Consider the following 22,835-nt stretch of genomic DNA (forward strand, 5'->3'; position numbering starts at 1 on the left):
CCAGTGTTTTCCCTTACCACACCTTCTGCATACTCCAGAAGGAAGGGGCATTCTGTTGCCATTGTTCCTTGAAGAAACATTGTTTCTGGAAATGACCTGTCTACAGTCCCTTTTCAAATGTCCTTGCTTTCCACATCCAAAACATCTAACACTCCTCAAACCTTTTGAAATTACTTCTCCTACCCATGTATCATCATGCTCATCAGCTTCAACATTAATTGTTTCTCTAATCCAATCTTCCATAGGTGCAGATCTTGCCCTTAATGGCCTGATTATTCTTTTGCATGCTGCATTCGCATTCTCAAAGGCCAAAGATTCAATTATTGCCTTACCAGCTTCTGAATCCGAGACCGTTCTCTTTACTGCTGAAGCCAGTCTTTGTAAAAAATCTGTAAAAGACTCTTTTGGGCCTTGCTTCACCTTTGTAAATGACTCAGATTTTTTTCCTGGTTCCTCAACTTTGTCCCATGCATTCAAGGCTGCCGTTCGACATAAAATTAGGGTTTGGACATCATATAAACATTGTGCTTGTGCTGAAGCATATTGGCCTTCGCCCATAAGCTGATCCTGGCAAACTTGTACTCCTTTATCCCTCCATTGTTTTTCTATGTTTTTAGCCTCCTCCTTAAACCAAGTCAGAAATTGAAGTCTCTGGCTGGGTTCCAGAACACCTTGTGCGAGGTCCCGCCAGTCCTGTGGTACTATCCTATTATATGTTGACCAAGTGTTTAACATTTGCTTTACATATGGGGAATGCATGCCATAAGATACTATTGCCTCCTTAAACCTTTTTAAATCCAACATTTCAATTGGAGCCCAAGTATTTTGTGGAGCCATTTGATCAGGCATCTGCTGTACGGTTACAGGATAAATTAAGGGTGACTGTGTGAAAACAGGCTTTCTTTCTGCAACCTTATGATCCCGACTTGAAACAACTTCACTGTTAATTTCTTCTGTCTGAATTTTTACAGGTTTAACAAGTTCTTCTAAAGCTGTTATCCTGGCACTTAAATTGACTATCTTTTTAAATATTAAAATGTGGATTATTATAGTGATAAGCTGCATAATTCCACCAATACTAATATTATATAGTTGTTCCATTGCCAGACTGCCTAAAATTTCGAACAAAAACCAATTTTCTTCCAATGTACACATAAAACCCATTTGTTTTTTAATGTGGAAAAAAATTCTCTTTTAGATAGTTTCCTTTAAAATATCTGATATATTATGACTTACCAAATCTGCGTAGAACAGTAGAAATCCAAGGGGATTTTCAAAGCAGCCACCTAGTGTCCCAGGTGTAAATCCAGAGAGAGAGAGAGAGAGAGAGAGAGAGAGAGAGAGAGAGAGAGAGAGAGAGAGAGAAAAGAGAGAACGCACAAGAAAGCATAGCCGGCTAAAGCTTAAATGCAGCCACGTGTTCCCTCTTGTGCCGAGTCAAGGCTTGGGTCTGGCTTCCTTAAGCTCCGACCACGTGCGTTGGCTTTACAGGCAGGGCCCTGTTCGGCAGGGCAGGTCTGAGTTGTTTGTAGCACCGGCTTTAGGCCAGCTGCTCACAGACCTAGGCCCGGGCTAGAAGTTGCTACCCGGACTAGGACGCCGGCAGCTCGGACTAAGAAGCCGATCGCCGTCGGCCGCCGTGTGCCGCCGCTGCCGCCGCTGCCGCCGCCGCCGCCGCCGCCGCCGCCGTCGCCGCCGCCGCCGCAGCGGGCCGCCTGCCGCCCTTGCGGGAAAGCGGACCTGCCGCCAAGCCAAGCAGTTTTTAATGGATTCTTGTCACGTTGGGCGCCAGATGTAGATGTACCCAACCGTCTTATTAAATAAGAAACACAGAAACAATGTAAAAGAGAAAGCCGAGAAGTCAGAGCTCAGAGCTAAAATCTCACCCTTCCTCCTGCTGTCCCAGCTTCGCGAAAAGAGACCTACTTCCTGTCGGTTCGTTTTTTTAAAGTATGTTGTTCTGCCTTCTCATTGGTTGTAAACCCAAACACATGACTGCCTCGTCACTGTCTGAATGTACAGCCCCCTAGGTCTTAAAGGCATATGTCTCCAATGCTGGCTGTATCCCTGAACACACAGAGATCTTATGGGATTAAAGGCGTGTGCCACCACCGCCACACTCTTGCTATGGCTCTAATAGCTCTGACCCTGAACACACAGATATCTATGGGATTAAAGGTGTGTGCCACCACCGCCACACTCTTGCTATGGCTCTAATAGCTCTGACTCCCAGACAACTTTATTTATTAACATACAATCAAAATAATAATTCAGTACAATTAGATTATCACCACAGCATTTCTCTGTGTAGTCCTGGATGTCCTGGAACTCGCTCTGTAGACCAAGCTGTCATGGAACTCACAGAGATCTGTCTGACTCTGCTTCCTGAGTGCTGGAATTAAAGGTGTACACCACCACCATTCAGCAATATGCATACATTTTTAAGAGAGCATTTCATTTGTTTTGTTTAAGATAATACAAGGAATGGCAATTAGGAAATAAGACATCATAGAGAACGCAGAAACACACACATATAAGTGTTTATATGTCTCCCCTACTCACTCACTCTCCCCAACTCTATCTGTCTGTCTGTCTGTCTGTCTGTCCGTCCATCCATCCATCTATCTATCATCTATCTATCTATCTATCTATCTATCTATCTATCTATCTATCTATCTATCTATCTATCTTTCTATCTACTATATGGTGATTGATGATAAAATGGCCTTAAACAACAGTATAGCAATGAGTCTGTTATGGGCCCTGCTCCTCGCCTGGGCAGCACAGTAGAGCTGACCCTGTTGGCTATGGCGTGGCTGTGAAAGTTTCGGGTGATTGGCCATACCCACCTCATCTGCTATGTGGTAGTGAGGACAAGGGAAAGATACCCTCCCCCCTTGTCCCTGCCACCTGTGGTGGGTGAGGGAGCAGAATTTCCCCCTTACCAGCTGAGGCACTTGTGAAAGTGGGCCCTGTACCTGAGCAGCACAGCAGAGCTTACCCTAATGACAGGGGTAAGGGTGAACCCTCCATGAGAACGTGAGTGTGGGAGTTCTGCCCCCATCCCTCATCTGCCATATGGTAGTGTGTGTGGGAGAGAGAGTTTCCCCCGCTTCCTGCCCCCTTGCCGCCTGTGATGGATGGGAGAACTGACTCTGAGGCCATAAGAGCAGGAGAGCTGTCCTTGTTCCACATCAGCCTAAGCTGAGAGTAGCTCCTGTACCTCCTCTGGGCAACACAGTAGAGCTGGCCCTGGTGGTACAGGTGTGGGAGAGCCAGCCCTGAGGGCAGGAAAGCAGGAGAACTAGCCAAAGCCTTGCTTTATCACTGCAAGGGGTGAAGCAGCCAGGCCAACACTGCAGAGCTCACCCTGGTGGTGAGGGCAAGGGAGAGCTGGAGGGCTGACCATGCAGCTACCCAGGCCCAGAACCAGGGTTATAAGTTGGCTCACCACACCACCCACTCCATCTATGATCTGCTGGAGCACGTGAAGGGGCTGGTCCTGCAGGTACAAAGCTACAAGATCTCCACCACACAGGGCAACAACAGGATATTCAACAGGAGCCCCAATGAGGAGCCAGTATTGATAGTGTAGTCGAAATCTTTGTAATAAACACTCCTTCATGATAAAAGTCCTAGAGAGATTAGAGATACAAAGGACCTATCTAAACATAATGAAGGTCATTTATATCAAGCCCACAGGCAACATCAACTTAAATAGGAGAGACACTCAAGGCAATTTCACTAAAACCAAGAACAAGACAAGGTTGTTCACTCTCTCCATAATTATTCAACATGGTGCTTGAAGTTTTAGCTAGAACAGTAAGACTACTCAAGGAGACCAAGGAGGTACAAACTGGAAAAGAAGAAGTCAAAGTATCTTTATTTGGAAATGACATGATAGTATATATAAGTTATCCAAAAAATTTCACTGGGGATCTCCTATAGTTGATAAATACTTCTAGCAAAGTAGCTGCCTGCAAAATCAACTACAAAAACCAGTAGCCTTCTACATGAAAATAAATGGACTACGAAAGAAATCAGTGAAACACTACTTTCAAAATAGCCTCAAACAATATAAAGTATCTTGGGGTAATATTTTTCACAAGCAATTAAAAGACTTGTATGATAAAATTCTCATCTTTGAAGAAAAAATTTCAAGAAGATCTCAGAAGATGGAAAGGTCTCCCATACTCATGGATCAGTAGGATTAACATAGTAAAAATGACCACTACCAAAAAAAAAAACTATGTATAGATTGCATAGATTCAATGCAATCACTAACAAAATTTCAACAAAATTTTTCAGAGACCTTGAATTCTGTACTTTATATGATAAACAATGCGAAACAATAAAAGAACTGCTAGAGGTCTCACCATTCCTGATTTCAAGATATACCACAGAATTATAGTAATGAAAACCAAAGTATTGGCATAAAAACAGACATGTTGATTAACAGAATTGAATTGAATTGAAGATCCAGACATAAATCCACAAACTTATGGACACCTGATTTTTGATAAAGAAGCCAAAAATACACACTGGGAAACAGACAGCATCTTCAACACATGGTGCCAGTCAAACTGAATGTCTGCATGTTGAAGAATGTAGATAGGTCCATTCTTATCACCCTACACAAAACTAAACTCCAAGAGGATAAAAGACATCAACATAAAACCGGTTACAATGAATCAAATAAAAGAATAAATGGGGGACAGCCTTGAATGCATTGGCACAGGAAAATACTTTCTGAATAGAACACCAATATTGCAGGCACTAAGATCAACAATTAATAAATGACACTTCATGAAACTGAAAGCTTCTGTAAGGCAAAGGACACCATCAATCAGACAAAGCAGCAGGCTAAAGAATGTGAAAATATATATATATATATATATATATATATATATATATATATATATATATATATATATATATATTTTACCAACTCCACATCCAATAGAGGACTAATATCCAAAATATATAAAGCACTCAAGAAACTCAATACAAAAAAATAAACCAATTAAAATGGAGTACAGATCTAAACAGAGAATTCTCAGCAGAAGAATGTCAAATGGCTGAGAAACACTTAAAGAAATGTTTAGCATCCTTAGCCATCAGGGAAATGCAAATAAAACTACTTTGAGACTCCATCTTACTCCTGTAAGATCAATAACACAAGTGACATCTCATGTTGGAAAAGACACAGGGAACAAGGGAACACTCCTTCATTTTTGGTGGGAATGCAAACCTGTATACAACTATGGAAATCAATATGGTAGTTCCTCAGAAAGTTGGGAATCAATGTACCTGAAGATCCAGCTATACCACTGTTGGGCATATACCCAAAGGATACTCCCATCTATCATACAGACACTTGCTCAGTCATGTTCATTATGGCTATACTCCTAATATCCAGATACTGGAAACAATCTAGCTGTCCCTCAAAAGAATAACTGTAGTGGGTAGCCATTCCAGCTTTGATCTGGAAGTTCCAACCCCCATTGAGACTCTGGCAATTGTCACGCCTACGAGGACGGACCAGGGGAGACTACAGATCAAAGCTGGAATGGCTACCCACTACAAATAACAAATAAAGAAACTGTGGTATATTTGCACAATGGAATATTACTCAGCTGTTAAAAAGATGCCATCATGAAATCTGTAGGCAAATGGGTGGAACTAGATAGAATTATCCCAAATGAGGTAACCCAGACCCAGAAAAACAAACATGGTATGTATTCACTTTTAAGTGAATATTAGCTGTTAAGTAAATGATAACCAAGGCACAATTTGTAGACCCAGAGTGGTTATATGTAGAGGAAATCAAGGAAGGACTCGAGAATCTCCCTGGGAGGGGGAATTAGAATAGATTTTACAGGTAGACTTGGGGAGGGTGGGGAAGAGATCAGGAGGATCAAATGGGAAGAGAGAAAGGAGATAGAGTAGAGGAACAGAATCTGGGGAGGGACAGTGAGAATTGAGGGCATAGGAGTCTCAACTGGCCATCTCTTGTCAGCAAAGGAGGCTTCCAATAGCAGTACTAGGTTGCATTCAATTAAGTTGTTGGCTAAGGGAGTCCCATGGAAATCCCCCAAGCAGCCCAGGCTGTTTCTAAGATAATGAGCTCCTCTTTGCAAATTGACAGTGGGGCCCCATTGCCAAGAACAGCACCCACACAGCTCACTGAACATGGAGAAGTTGAGATGGTGCCTACATTGAGCCTTCCCCCCGTGTGGTAGTGTCTTTGGTGCAGGAGGCACTCTGCAGGCTACCAAAAGAGAAACAGCAACCCCACAACAAAACCTTTGACCTACAATTTGTCATGCCTGCAAAATGTGCTAGGGCAATGGTAGAGCAAAACTTGTGGGAGTAGCCAACTAATGTTTAATTTGACTTAAGGCCCACTCCATGAGAAGGAACCCCTACTGACACTGCTTGGGTAACCCAAAACCAGAAACTAGACAGCCAGGAGACCTAGGGTAAAACCAAATACAACTGGTCTAAAAACAAAGTATCAATAAAATGACTCCAATTGATATTCTGCTATACTCATAGATCAGTGGCTTATTCAATCATCATCAGAGAGGTTTCCTCCAGCAGCAGATAGGAACAGATGCAGAGACCCACAGCCAGACATTATCAGGAAAGAGAGTCTAAATGGAGTGTCTCATCAAATCCCTTCCCAGAGTTCAGGGAACCTCAAAGAAGAAGAGGCAGAAAGAATGTAAGAGCCAGATGGTGTAGCTGGAGAGTTTTTTTCTCCAGCTCCCGCCAACCAGTCCTGGAGCCCACTTATAAAATAAACACACAGACTCTTATATTATTTAAACTGTTTGGCCTAATGGCTCAGGCTTCTAGCTATCTAGTTCTTCTATCTTAAATTAACCCATTTTTATTAATCTATAAGTTGCCACGTGGCTCGTGGCTTATTGGTACCTTACATCTTGCCCTTCATGGCGGCGGCTGGCAGGTCTCTCCTTTCCCTTCCTGTTTCCTCAATTCTCCTCTCTGTTAGTCCTGACTATACTTCCTGTCTGGCTATTGGCCAATCAGTGTTTTATTTATATAGAGTGATATCCACAGCAAGATGGGATAGAGAACACGGGTGTATACCAGGTCCTCTATGTATATATAATAGCTTTCAGAGTAGTATTTTTATGGGACTCCTGAGTATGAGAATGAGTGGGTCTCTGACTCTTGTACCTGCTCTTGGGACTCCTTTTGCTCCTGTTGAGTTGCCATGTCCAACTTCAACATGATGGTTTTTACATTATCCTATTATGTTTCATTTTGTCATGTTTGGTTGTTGTCTCTTAGAAGCCTGTTCTTTTTAATGAAAGACCAAAGGGAGAGGATCTGGAGGGGAAAGGACGTGGGGAGGGAAGAAATTGGGAGGAGTAGAAGGAAGGGGAAACTACAATCGGGTATAATGTATGAGAGAAGAATCTATTTTTAATAAAAGGAAAAAAATAATAAAATCTCAAAAGTAAAATAAATAACATTTCAGGAGGAAAAACTACATATCATCAAATAATAGAACTTCTTCATACATGTATATGAATGTATAGCCATAATATTCTGGTCTCAAAACAGCTAAACTGAGTTTTTTTGCTCAGACTTACTGATAGAATTTTATCTATGTAATGTATAACACGTATTTTCTCAAATAAAACCCCTTAAGTTTAATTACTCTTAATTTAATTAAAAAACTTCTGTCAGCAGAACTTACAATACCCAGCAGCTGACAGCTAACCAAAAACAGGAATGAGAGTCACATCTCCTTCTTCCTCCAAACACGGCTTCTACATCTTCACAAACCCATTTTGCTCCAGTCCACTACAGTAATGTGTTACCTTTCTTTTAGAATAAGATTGGTCCATTTTCTCAGACCTCACTTGGTATACTCAAACTGTAACTCTGTGACTTACATTAAATCTCAACCGTGCATCTTGCTTGGGTAATTGTTCCCCATCTCTGGGTCTTTAAGTCTCAGATCTTTCTTGATGTTCTGATGTTTACAGATCTACTTCTGCCAGTCCCATATGTTGTCGGTGGGAGCTTCTCTCTGCGCATTGGCTTTTGATGCCTGGGTCTATTTGACTAAGATGACCTGTGAGAATACTGAGACAAATGCTGATATGGCTTCTCCTGTGATGTTTCTGGCCATGCTAAATGAGGTTTTGCTCTGACTAGCTCGGAATGTGGCCTCAGCGCCCTGTGGATGAGACTTCAAGAACACGGCGCCATTCTCTGACTCACCCCAGCAAGACAGTTCATAGTCAGGCTGCTTTCCTCTGTTGCTTCACCTGGATTCCTGTCTTTCTATCAGTGCCACCCTGCTCCACTTGCCCAGGCTGAGCAGATAGGAAGATGACTCATATTTCTACAAAGTTGCTGACTACTTTTCTGATACGTGTAATTAAGTTTATGTTCTGCTTCTTTGCTCTTGCCTCTTCACTGGATGTGCCTTGAAAATACTCTCAGCATTTACCAAAAGTTTTATAAACTATGAGACTCCAAATATTAGGTAGCTAACCTTCATGCTGCACTATCATCGAAATTTGAAATAGTAACTACCAAAATCTGCAGTGTTGACCTTTTATAATCTGGTACAATTTTAAGAAACAAATCCTCAGCTCTATAGACTGAAACTATAACAAGGCGGCTGTCCCAAGTGTTCATGGTGTTCTGGTGCAGACTAAGTAATTCCTCTTATCACTAAGCAGAGGATAATATTGACTTATTTTTTCCTTCCTCTTTCTGGACTGCCACAGTGATGTAAATAATAAGTGAGCTTTATAGATTTAAAGAACTCCAGTGACTATGATTTCTACCAGTTACTGATGTCTTCCTTTCTTCCTTTTTTATGTGTGTTTGCGTGTGATTGCATATTTGTGTGACTGGTGTGAATATGTGTGTGTGTGTGTGTGTGTGTGTGTGTGTGTGTGTGTGGTATAGGTACACACATAGGGTGTATGTGAGAGAGTTATAGCCAGAAGGAATGTCCATTGTCCTTCTCTATCACTCTCTGTCCTATTCAGTTGAGACTAGGCTTCTTACTGAACTAATGCCACATGGCAGTCTGTGGTGATATATTGTATACCCTAACAAACTTACCTGAGCATCAGAGAACAGAGCCAGCCACAAGATTAGACATAGAGGTCAGGCAGTGGTGGTACACACCTTTAATACTATCACTCAGGAGGCAGAGATCCATCTGGATCTCTGTGAGTTCAAGGCCACACTGGGCTACATGAGAGAAATAGGTCAAGTAGTGGTGGCACACACCTTTAATCCCAGTACTGGGAAGCACACATGCCTTTAATCCCAGGAAGTGATGTCTGGGCAGAGAAAGGTATACGAGGCATGAGGAAACAGGAACTCACTCTCTTTAGACTGAGAATTTCATAGAAGTAAGAACTAGTGGCTGGCTGTTTCACCTCTCTGATCTTTCAGCTTTCACCTTGATATCTGGCTCTGGGTTTTTTATTGAAAGATCATCTAAGATTTGAACAATAGCAGTCAGCAGTCCCAGTACAGCACAGTCTTACCAAGAACCATCTCTCTATCCATGCAGCTAATAGAGTCTATGGTGTTAATCCTCCCACCATGGCTAGTTTCATGTTATAAACAGGTTTGACAACCCACTTACAAAATTCTTGCAGTTTAAAACTGGTACTTGAGAGACTAGCTCAAGATTAGTGCTAGATGTGATGTCTTACACAAGATGCCCAATTCTCTCCTCGGCCACTGAAGTTCTACCAGTGTACATGTCACTCCATAAATAGTCTGTACCCAGAACTGAGCACCTTGACAAACTCCTCTCTGTAATTAGAAAGTCACATCACAAGAGAAATGGACCCTTTAACTTACACAATAGTTTTTTCCCCTCTATTTTTCTAAGCATACAAACCAACAAACAAGTTCATACATGCTATCTTAGTTATGTTTTGATTGCTGTAATAAAACAGTGTGAAAAGCAACATGGGGAGAGAAGAGTTCAGTTTATCTGACAGCTCTCAAGTCCTACATCCATCACTGAGAGAAGTCAGGTAAGGGACTCAATGTGGGATCCTGGAAGCAGGAACTGAAGTGGAAGCCATGGAAGAATGTGGCTTACTACTTTGTTCCCTATGGCTTGTTCAGCCTGATTTCTTGTACAACTCAAGACCACTAGCTCATGGGTAGCACTCATTCCCCATGGGATGGGCCACCAATCAAGAAAATGTACCACAGACTTGCCTGAGGCCAATCTTATGGAGGCATTTTCTGAATTAAGATTCCTTCTTCCCAGACATGCCTGTTTGTGTCAAGTTGATATAAAATCTAGTCAGCATACATACCCTGGGCAGTAGAATTATTTTTGCTCACTTGAGCACCTTTGTGATAGGTGGTGGACACAATTTTACAGTTCTCAATCTTTGACATGGTTGTGTATGTTCACAGAGCCTATGCTGTGAGGTATGAGCAGCCTGTGTTTCATGTCTAGCTCATACACTCTAGACAGAATGCAGGGAGCAACACTACCCAGGAGTGATGGGGTCCCAGCCTTCCATGCCCAGAGCACATGGCTGTCAGAGGCCTGCTATAAATAAGTGCATGGCAGCTGGGGCCGAAGATGGAGAATTTAAATCATCTGCTTCTGAGAAACCCAGCCCTCTCTTACTAGAGGATCCACTATCATTTGTTCCCAGCACCTAAACTGTTAACCAATAACCTTCTGTCTCCCATCTTGTTTATTTTTTGTATACAGCACTGTTCTAAATTCATAAACTGTATTTCCACAGATGGAAGGAAGTGGCTGTCTCTATGTTACTTCCAAGTCTCTTCCACGCAAATACTTTGAATGTATGTGGCCATAATATATTAGGAATAAAACAATTCAATAAGTAATATGCCTAAACTATTGCTGTTGGTTAATATCACTCCCTGTGAAATACAATGATATATTTTGAGAGATGTACCTCAAAATCAGATGTATTCAAGTATAGTGAAGCCTTTCTGTCTGGCTTTAAAGTGAAATGTACAGTAAAGTTTTTGTGTCCAACTTTGAGAGAAGTGTATCAGCAAAGCCTTCACTATACATTTCACTTAAAGCCAGACAGAAAGGCTTTAATGTCCATATCATTATATTCAAGGATATTAAATCACCATGTCTCCCCAGCACACCATTTACCATGTCAATCTGGGAGAGAAGAAGACAACATGCTCTAAGAATACACACAGACACAACATAGCAGTGAACGAACATTCCAGTGAAAGGCTTAGGGTCTTCTTGGCAGTACTGAATCCAATGAACATTTAATTACGTGCACGTGCTAAGACAAAGACACTACAAAGAGCTACAAACCATTCCATTTTCTTTCTAGGCCAAGAGTTAAAATCAGTCAATCTCACAAGCTATAGTCTGTCTGGATTGTCAAGTTCCTTCCCAATATTGGAACCACAGGTTGGAAGATCCTAGCAGGCAGATGAACACCACTTTCTAAAGAACGTTGTCTTAACTTAGTTGGTCTGCATGGGACTGCCTCACATGATAATACAGTGTTAAAACAAGTTTTTTTTTTTTTTAATTAAACTGTAAAATTGTGTATACCACCTATCACAAAGGTGCTCAAGTGAGCAAAAATAATTCTACTGCCCAGGGTTTCTCACTGAACCTGGAGCTTCTCATTTCAGCTAGAGTGACAGGCAAGCAAGCTTCCATGATCCGCTCTTCTCTACTCCACAGTGCTGGGGTTGCAAGTATGCCTCACTACATTTGAGTTCTTAGGGTCTGCAAATACAAACTCGGGTCATTTACCAGCCAACACTTCAATGCTGAAACATCTCCTCAGCCCCTGGCTGATATTTCTAACCGACCAAAATTTCCAGAGAGTTACAGGATAATGGGACAGGAAATTGGTATAAGTAAGAGTATATTTAATGTGTTCAAATAATATACCTAGATGCATGCGGTTATATTTTTGTCTTGCTTTCATGAGTCCACAGGAGAAGATCCAAGCAAGATACAGAAGTTGGGTGAAATCGTCACTACTTGAAACATTTTCTCCTAATTTAGAAGTGAAACATCTCAAACAAAAGCTACTCTGGGGATTGTAGTCATGTGTATTATTGCAATTATATCTGAGTTTTGGAATAAAGATTTTTAGGGATGCAGAAATAAAGCCACAATGTTTTCCACTATTAGATTGCTCCTTAGACAGCTGTATTGTGTTTTTTTCTGCTGAGGGCACAGAGATTTTAGATTGTGGGAGGTTTGACAAAGGTGAAGTAGGATCCTGTCCATTATTTAAAACAGATGACCATTTTTGTCTCTTTCTGGGATATGAAATGTGAAAGATTATTTCTTTCCTTCCACATGCCCAGTGAGTATTTTCAAGTTTTAGGAAGTAATTGCTTCTTCCTAAGAAGATGAGTTCCAATCCTTCTTAGATATTTCCTTACCACTTTAGGGAGGGTAGAACAACAACTGAGTGAATCATTGAAGAAATGGCTCCATGACTCAGGAAGACGCCCCAAATTCTCGTTGATCAGAGATCTGAAGGAAGTTCCAGAGCACATGTCATTTTAACACCATCTAGACAATTAAAAAAAAAGTATATAAGCAAAATCAAGTGACTAAAACTTGTCTCCATCCCTCTTAAATGCCCCTCAATTATGCAGGAGCATCTCTTTACTGGCTGATGTATCATTCATCATCACACCATTATTATTACTGTCTTACCATCTTGCTTATGAGCCCTCTTCTTTATCCATCTGCACAAAGGCTTAGCTCTGTCTCCAGGTTTGGTATTTCACCCTAAGCTGCCTTTTATCATAATAGTGCTTCTTTTGAATCATTATAAATCATGCTTTCTACACCCAATAATTGACTGAGATTCTTTCTCCAAACACAAATGCTTCATACAGGAAGATTTTCTTTCATTTTTGCTGCCAATAAGTGATTCCCACCTACAGAAGTCTTGGCACAGTTAGTCTCTTTTCTTTCAAAGCGGTGTGTGTGTGTGTGTGTGTGTGTGTGTGTGTGTGTGTGTCTTTAATTCTACTCCAGTGTGTTACTATTTCTCTTTGTAGTTTCTCTACAGCCATCAGATACATTTTTCATAGATAAGTTTTACTTTGACTGTGGTTTTCATTGAATAAGATTCTTAACTAAGTATGTAAGGACAATTTCCTGAAAAATTTCATGGCTACATGCAGAGATTGACTTGAGTCCAGATTGATGAATCTGCTCTGAGAATCTGCTCTGCCTGTCATCCCTGCCTCACCCCACACTCATTTCCTGCTATGTAAAACTCTTGAAATAGTTCAAGCGAAATAACCCTAAGAATACAGCAAATTATGTGCTGCTCTCATAGAAGAGCATTAGTTCATGGGTTGCCAGGAGTTTATTTCTGAGTAATTCTCAGATAGAGCACTTGCCAAAAAAATGCCATTTAATGTTTCAGTTGAGGAGCGATTTATTTTCAAAAAGATTTCCAGATGTTCACATTCACTTTAAAAGGCCATGTTTTTAAAAGCAAATGACCTTGACTTGCAGTTACTCTATCAAGTTACACACTTTTGTTTAATGTATTTAAAGAAAAATGCCCCGTTTGCTTTGCCTCCTGATCTTCTTAGCTCAGGAAATCCCCATCATGAATGCACTTTGAGTCAACAGTGCAAGAGTCTTGAAGCTGTGCGGGAGACTTTGCGCCACATCTGCTTCTGGTCTGTGCAGCTCTCATGAAGGCTGCCACGCTGCTGCTGGGGCTGCTCGTGAGAACCTTGTCTTTTCCAGCCTCCCACTAACCAAAGAAAGGAGGAGGCTGCACAGCAGAGTGACCTCCGGTATATCATGCACTTCTCGGGTAAACATGTTCCTTGGAATGTGTGTTGTACTCAGAGTGGGACACCTTTAATTCATTAAGATGACCGAAGGAGAATGTACACACACTGTGGACTGGAGTTTCAAATCATGGTTTTGCTAATACATAAAATGACTCTAAGTGGTATGCTATTCAATTGTCTGTGTGTTAGATATAAACATGGAAAAAAAATCTAATTTCTAGGTAGGATTTGAAAACTGATTTAATTTATTTACATAAGAGACAAATTTCTGTTCTCCCTCTGAATTAGAGGTATTGAACCCACTACTCCACAGCTGTTTAAACATCAGGCTTAAGCTCCTAGAAAAGAATAAAAAGTTCTCACACACACAAAATAAAACCTTACAAAATAATCTTTCTCTGTTGAAAGCTAGCAGTGGTTTAATTATGGTTACTGTGAGTACTATTGCAATTTATTGGCATAAAGTGCACATTCCTGTTAGAATGTAGAACAGTTTCTCACTTAGTCATCTTTGTGGTGCCTATAAATGCCTTCTTCATGGATCAGAATGCCTCACCTACAGTCAGCGTGCGCTTCTGGGACTTTACACTGTGGATTCAAAAATGCTTCTGTTTAGATGCTCACTCAAGATAAGGTTCTAGGAACTTTGCCATAATAATTAACAACAGAGCCTTCTCATTGGCTGCACATGAATTCCAGCCAGCTCTCCTGTTTTCTGGGCGAGTTATTTCATGCCATCTCATCTGTGAAGTCAGTTAGGGACCAACAGTCGAGTGCTTAACACAAGACTGTGTGGCATTTTATTAATAACATTGTACTTATTTCTATTATTATTTTCATCAATTATAGGTCAACTTAATTATCACTTTCGAGATTCTAGAGTTTATCTGTTTGAATAAGGTTTAATTACTTTCATAAAAAACAAAGCCAGGATTTGTTCCAAGCTAGGTCCTTTAACCATTCTTTTTAAAATTATTTATTTTTTTTAAGATACAATCATTACGCCAACCTCCTTAAGGAAATATATATGCATATTTCATATATATATATGGAATATATACATATTTCATCAGTGACCTACAGCAGGTGGTGTTCCCATTTCATGGGGCAGACAGGAGTCAGGGTGGCTGTAAGCCCAGCTGAGCTCAGGATGGCTGAACTGCATTGGCCTCCAGTTGCTCAGCATTAGCCTCTGTGTCAGCTCACCATCCCAAAACTCAGCTATTCCAGTTGCACGCTCAGATGTGAACCACAGGGTGTTGGTTATAAAAACAGAGAGTCCTAAAACTCCGCTGCCAGGGAATGCATAGCTGTGTTTATAGGAAGTAAAATAGTCCTGAACAAGGAAATATCCTTTTTCAAGCCCTGATGCCAAGCAGAAAGCAACTTTTCCTGCCAAAGGCGCTTGAAATATCCAATTCCCTCTTCCCATCTCCCTTTAGTTTGGACCCTGTGTTCCTGTTCTGCAGAATTTATGACTTCTTGCATCTTTATGAAAGTTCCTAACATGAGTTTTCTTAGACTGGGCCATCACCTCCTCTGTCATTGTTTGGCTGACCCTTTCCAATATATTGGTTTATGCTTATTTCTGCTTTTGTGTTTTCTTAGAGAAAGCCATCAGAAGTCCAGGTAGGGTCATCATTGTCCTAGTACTCTAGGTTTCACGTCGTCTTACTTAACAGGAGTACTTCTTTGAACTTGCAAAGAAATCCAGTTTAAAACAATAAATCTTATGGTCACACAGAGTCTAGGCCATTAGATAGACCAAGTATAAGTCTCCACAAGCTCTTTTTGTTTCTCTTTTGCTTGGCTTTCCCAGCTGACAAACGCTAAATATAAAGGGGAATCAGCCAGGATTCTTCCTACCTCTCCACTGCTCTCTCTCTCTCTCTCTCTCTCTCTCTCTCTCTCTCTCTCTCTCTCTCTCTCTCTCTCTCTCCTAAAAATATTTTTTTTCATACTGTATATTCTCATCATGGTTTTCCCTTTCTGGTTTCCTTTCAGATCCTCTCTACCTCTCCATTCATCCAGCTCCACACATCTGTTCTTGCTTTCTTTAGCAAACAAACAGGCCAATAAATAAAAACAGAATAAAACAAAGCAAAGAGACAAACATAGAAAAAGAAAAAGCATGAGACACAATATACCCACACACCCAACGGGCATATACACATACAAGCACTCGCACGCGCGCGCGCGCCACACACAAACCATAACAACACAAAATTAGAAACCATAATAGATAATCAAAAGACAAGTAAGGTAAAAATGCTGGGGAAAAAAGCACGATGAGGTAAAACATCTCTAAAAATTCTAGTGAGTTCATTTTGTGTTGGTCATCTGCTGATGGGCATGGAGCTTCCCCTAAGTGTGTTCTTTATACCCAGTGAGACTCCTTTGAAGAAAGTTTATTTTTCCTTTCCAGCAGTTGTCAATTCAAAATAACCTCTGGGTTGGTGATGGGTTTGTTCAGTACCACTGACCATGTTGGGACTCCATCTGTCTTGGATCTGTGCAGGCATGCTGCCACAGTCTTGTGAGTTCATATGTGCATCAGCCCTGTCGTGCTAGAAGGCAACTGTGGCGAGCTCCTCGGCCAGCGAGGAAGAACGACCACCACTCGAGGATTCTTCTCAGATCACACTTTATTGGAGCGCCTCTTGATTAAGGGAGAGCTGAAGGTGAGGGGCCCCGAGAACTAAATTGCAGCTGCTTATATGAGGATTCAAGCAAACGGGTCAGTCCGTGATTGGATCCCGCCAGAATGCAAGCACGGGGAGCCACGGGATAGGCTGAGGACATAAGGTTGATTACCATACCTGTGCATGCGCAGGTCACAGGACATGTAGTCCCGAGAGCATAGCCAAATATGGAGTTGTTTACAGCTAGGCTACCAGGAAGCCAGCGCCATCTTTGAATGGCGGCTCCCTACAGGCAACATTCCCCCTCTCCATTTAATTCTCCCTTTCCAGTTCTCCCTATCTTTCCATAATTATATATTCTATTTCCCCACCTTGGAAGTTTCTTCACTCCCAACTAGTTCCTTACTCTATATCTAACCTCTGTGGTTTCATGGATTGTAACATATCTACTTAAGTCTAAAAACCTAACATCTACATATAAAAGAATGCATATTACATCTGTATTTGGGGGTCTGGATTACCTCACTCAGGATTATTTACCCATGAAATTCATGATTTCCTTTTTTTTTTTTAATGCTGAGAATACTCCATTGTGTAAATCTACCCCACTTTTTAAAAATCCATTTGTCTATTGATGGACATCTGGGCTATTTCCAATTTCTGGCTACTATGAGTGAAGCAGCAATGACCATGGATGAGAAAGTGTCTCTATAGTAGGACGTACAGTCCTTGGGTGTATACCTAAGAGTGGTACACCTGGATCTTGGGGCAGATCTATTTCCAACTTCCTGAGGAACTACCACATTGATTTTTTCAGTGGCTACACAAATTTGCTCTCCCATCAGCAATGGATGAATCCTCCCTTTACCCCACATCTTTACCACACAGAAATAAGCTGTCATTTGTTCTATTGGTCATGACCATTCTGACTGGTGTAAGATAAAATCTCAGAGGAGTTTTGATTTGCATCTCTCTGATGGCTAAGGATGTTGAACATTTGTATTTTTCAGCCATTTGTGATTCATTTTTTGAAAACTCTCTGTTTAGATCTGTATGCAATTTCTAATTGGATTATTTGTTTTCTTGCTGTCCAGATTTTTTGAGTTATTTATAGGTGTTAGATATTAGAACTATATCAGATATGTAACTGCTAAACTTCTTTTCTCATTCTGTATTCGACCAATTTGTCCAAATAACAGTGTCAATTTCTATGCAGAAGTTTTCAGCTTCATGATGGTCCACTTACGAACTGTTCTTAGTGCCTGTGCTATCAGAAAGTCTTTTCCTGTGCCAGTGAACCCAAGGCTGTTCTAATTTTTTTCTTCTATAAGACTAAGGTATCAGGCTGTATGTTGAGGCCCTTGATCAATTTAGAGTTTAGTTTTGTGAAAGGTGACAAATACGGGTCTATTTTCATCCTTCTAAATGCAGCCATCCAGTTTGACTGACATCATTTGTTAAAGACATGATCTTTTTTCCAGTCTGTATTTCTGACTTCTTTGGTAAAAATTGGGTGTCCAAAGGTATGTGGACTTATGTCTGACTCTTTAATTTGTCTCCATTGCTAAATATGTCTACTTTTATGCCCATACTATGCTTTGTATTATTATTACTACAGCTCTGTAGTAAAAGTTTAGATCAGGGATGGTTACACCTCCAGCAGTTCTTTTATTATTCAGGATTCTTTAAGCTACATTGGGGTTTGTTTGGATTTTTGTTTGTTTGTTTCTTTTTGTTTTGTATTTCCATATGAAGCCAAAAACTTTCCTTGCAATTTCTGTAAACAATTGTGTTGGAAGTTTTGTATGGATTGCATTGAATCTGTGGATTGCTTTCAGTAGGATGGTCATTTTCACTATGTTAATCCTATTAATCCAAAGACCAAAGCCCATGGGAGATGCTTCCGTCTTTTGATATCTTCTTCAGTTTCATCAATATGCTATAGTTTTTATTATAAGAATCTTGGTTCTCTTCTTGGTACTTATTATTATTTCAAGGTATTTTTTTCGGCTGTTATGAAAGACACTTTTTTTTAACTTTCAAGTCTGTCATTTGTATAAAAAGGTAATTAACTTTTACATGTTAATTTTACATACTAATACTTTGCTGAAAGTGTTTGTCAACTGTAGAAACTTCCTGGTGGAATTTTTTGGGGTCATTTATATATATATATATATATATATATATATATATATATATATATATATATATATATATAATTGTATCATCTACAAATGAAGATAATTTGATTTCTTTCTTCTTCATTTGTATCCCCTTGATCTCCTTTGGTTTTCTTTTTGCTCTAGCTAAGAGTTCAAGTACTATGTTGACTAGGTATAGAAAGAGTAGAAAACCTTGTTTTGTTCCTGACTATACTGGAAATGCTTTGAGTTTCTCTCTATTTAGGTTGATATTAGTCGTAGGCTTGCTATAACTCACTTTAATTATGTTGGGGTATTTCCATTTTATCCATAGTCATGAAGTGGTGTTGGATTTTGTTCAAGGTCTTTTCTACATCTAATAATATGATCTTGTGATCTTTGTCTTTCAGCCTGTTTATGTTAGATTATGTTTATCAATTTATATATGTTGAACCACCCCTGAATCTCTGGGATGAAGTGTACTTGATATGGTCTTAGGTTCAGTTTACAAGTATTTTATTGAGAATTTATTCATCTATGTTTATAACAGAAATTGGTCTATAATTCTCTTTCTTTGCTGGGTCTTTATGTTTCAGGGTAACTGTGGCCCCATAAAACAAATTAGACAATGTTTCTTCTGTTTCTCTTTTGTAGAATAATTTGAATATTGTGTTAATTCTTATTTTAAAATCTGGTAGAATTCTGCACTAAAATCATGTAGCCTTGGTCTTTTTTTTTTTTTTCCGGTTGGAAGACTTTTAATAATTGCTTCTATTTCACCAGGGGTTATAAGTCTGTTTAAATGGTTTGTCTGATTTTGATTTAACTTTGGTAGGTGGTGTGTATCAAGAAAATTATTCTCTTCTTTAAGATTTTCCAATTTGTTGGAGTCCAGGTTTTTAAAGTATGTCCTTAAGATTCTCTGGACTTCCTTGGTGTCTGATGTTATGTCACTTTTTTCATCTCCAGTGTTATTAATTTGGATCTTCACTCTCTGACCTTTAGTTAATTTGGATAAGGGTTTGTAGAATATTGATTTTCTCAAAGAATCTACTCTGTTTCAATGTTTCTTTGTATTTTTTATTTGTTTGTTTCTCTTTTATTGATTTTAGCCCTGATTATTTCTTGCCATCTATTCTTTTTTTTAAATTTAATTTAATTTTATTTTACAATATAATTTAGTTATACATATCAGCCACGGATTCCCTTATTCTTCCCCCTCCCGCCCCCCTTCCCTTCCTCCCAGCCCACCCCCATTCCCACCTCCTCCAGGGCAAAGCCTCCCCTGAGGATTGAGATCAACCTTGTAGACTCAGTCCAGGTAGGTCCAGGCCCCTCCTCCCAGGCTGAGCCAAGTGTCCCTGCATAAGCCCCAGTTTTCAAACAGCCAACTCATGCAATGGGCACAAGACCCAGTCCCACTGCCTGGATGCCTCCCAAACAGAGCAAGCCAATCAGCTGTCTCACCTATTCAGAGAGCCTGATCCAGTTGGGGGCCCCTCAGCCATTGGTTCATAGTCCATGTGTTTCCATTTGTTTGGCTATTTGTCCCTGTGCTTTATCCAACCTTGGTCTCAACAATTCTCGCTCATATAAACCCTCCTCTTTCTCTCTAACTGGACTCCTGGAGCTCCACCCAGGGCTTAGCTGTGGATCTCAGCATCCAGTTCCCTCAGTCATTGGATAGGGTTTCTAGCACTACAATTAGGGTATTTGTCCATCCTATCACCAGAGTAGGTCAGTTCAGGCTGTCTCTCGACCATTGCCAGCAGTCTATTGTGGGGGTATTTTTGTGGATTTCTGTGGGTCTCTCTAGCACTTTGCTTCTTCCTATTCTCATGTGGTCTTTATTTTCCATGGTCTCCTATTCCTTGTTCTCCCTCTCTGTTCTTGATCCAGCTGGGATCTCCCGCTCCCCCAAGCTCTCTTTCCCTCCACCCTCGCCCTTCATTACCCCCACTCATGTCTAGGCTGTTCATGTAGATCTCATCCATTTCCCCATGTCTTTCTTGGGGTCCTGTTTTCCAGGTAGCCTCCCTGGTGATGTGAGTAGCAGTCCAGTCATCCTTGTTCCACATCTAGTATCCTCCTATGAGTGAGTACATACCATGTTTGTCTTTCTGAGTCTGAGTTACCTCACTCAGGATGATTTTTTTCTAGATCTATCCATTTGCCTGCAAACCTCATGATGTCATTGTTTTTCTCTGCTGAGTAGTATTCCATTGTGTACATGTACCACATTTTTTTATCCATTCTTCAGTTGAAGGGCATCTAGGTTGTTTCCAGGTTCTGGCTATTACAAATAATGCTGATATGAACATAGCTGATGAAGTGCCCTTGTGGTATGATTGAGCATTCCTTAGATATATGCCCAAGAGTGGAATAGCTGGATCTTGGGGGAGATTGATTCCCAATTTTCTAAGAAAGCGCCATATTGATTTCCAAAGTGGTTGTAGTACAAGCTTGCATTCCCACCACCAGTGGAGGGGAGTTCCCCTAGCTCCACAACGTCTCCAGCATAAAGTGTCTTCAGTGTTTTTGATCTTAGCCATTCTGACAGGTGTAAGGTGGTATCTCAGAGTTGTTTTGATTTGCATTTCCCTGATAATTAGGGATGTTGAGCAATTTTTTAAATGTCTTTCAGTCATTTGAGTTTCCTCTGTTGAGAATTATCTGTTTAGTTCTATAGCCCATTTCTTAATTGAACTGTTGGGCATATTGATGTCTAATTTCTTGAGTTCCTTATATATTCTGGATAACAGTCCTCTGTCAGATATGGGGTTGGTGAAGAACTTTTCCCATTCTGTAGGCTGTCACTTTGCTTTGTTGACCATATCCTTTTCTCTACAAAAGCTTCTCAGTTTCAAGAGGTCCCATTGACTGATTTTTTTTCTCTCAGTGTCTATGCTACTGGTGTTATATTTAGGAAGTGATCTCCTATGCCAATGTGTTCAAGACTACTTCCTTCTTTCTCTTCTAGCAGGTTCAGAGTAGCTGGATTTATGTTGAGGTCCTTGATCCACTTGGACTTAAGTTTTGTGCACGGTGATTGATATGGATCTATTTGCAGCCTTCAACACGTTGATATCCAGTTATGCCAGCACCATTTGTTGAAGATGCTTTCTTTTTTCCATTGTACACTTTTGGCTTCTTTGTCAAAAATTATATGTTCATAGGTGTGCGGATTAATGTCAGGGTCTTCAATTCGATTCCATTGGTCCACATGTTGGTTTTTATGCCAGTACCAAGCTGCTTTTATTACTGTAGCTCTATAGTAGAGCTTGAAGTCAGGGATCATGATGCCTCCAGAGGTTGTTATATTGTACAGGATTCTTTTGGCTATCCTGGGTTTTTTGTTTTTCCATATGAAGTTGAGTATTATTCTTTCCAGGTCTGTGAAGAATTGTGTTGGTATTTTGATGGGGATTGCATTGAATCTGTAGATTGCTTTTGGTAAGATTGCCATTTTTACTATGTTGTTCCTGCCTATCCATGAGCAAGGGAGACCTTTCCATTTTCTGACATCTTCTTCAATTTTTTTTGAGGGACTTAAAGTTCTTATCATATAGGTCCTTCACTTGCTTGGTTAGTGTTACCCCAAGGTATTTTATGTCATTTGTGGCTATTGTAAAGAATGATGTATGTCTGATTTCCTTCTCAGCTTCTATGTCAATTGTATATAGGAGGGCTACTGATTTTTTTTAGTTGATCTTGTATCCTGCTATGTTGCTGAAGGTGTTTATAAGCTGTATCAGTTCCTTGGTTGAATCTTTGGGGTCACTCATGTATACTATCATGTCATCTGCAAATAGGGAAAGCTTGACTTCTTCCTTTCCAATTTGTATCCCCTTAATCTCCTTATGTTGTCCTATTGCTCTGGTTAGAACTTCAAGTACTATATTGAATAAGTATGGGGAGAGCAGACAGCCTTGCCTCGTTCCTGATTTTAGTGGAATTGCTTTGAGTTTCTCTCCATTTAATTTGATGTTGGCTGCTGGCTTGCTGTAAATTGCCTTTATTATGTTTAGGTATGTTCCCTGTATTCCTGATTGCTCCAAGACTTTTATCATGAAGGGGTGTTGGATTTTGTCAAAATACCTTTTCTGTATCTAGTGAGATGATCATGTGGTTTTTTTCTTTGAGTTTGTTTATATGGTGTATTACATTGACGGACTTTCGTATGTTGAACCACCCTTGCATCCCTGGGATGAAGCCT

The sequence above is a fragment of the Peromyscus maniculatus genome, chromosome 10 (genome assembly GCF_049852395.1).
Source record: "Peromyscus maniculatus bairdii isolate BWxNUB_F1_BW_parent chromosome 10, HU_Pman_BW_mat_3.1, whole genome shotgun sequence".
Classification (NCBI taxonomy): domain Eukaryota; kingdom Metazoa; phylum Chordata; class Mammalia; order Rodentia; family Cricetidae; genus Peromyscus; species Peromyscus maniculatus.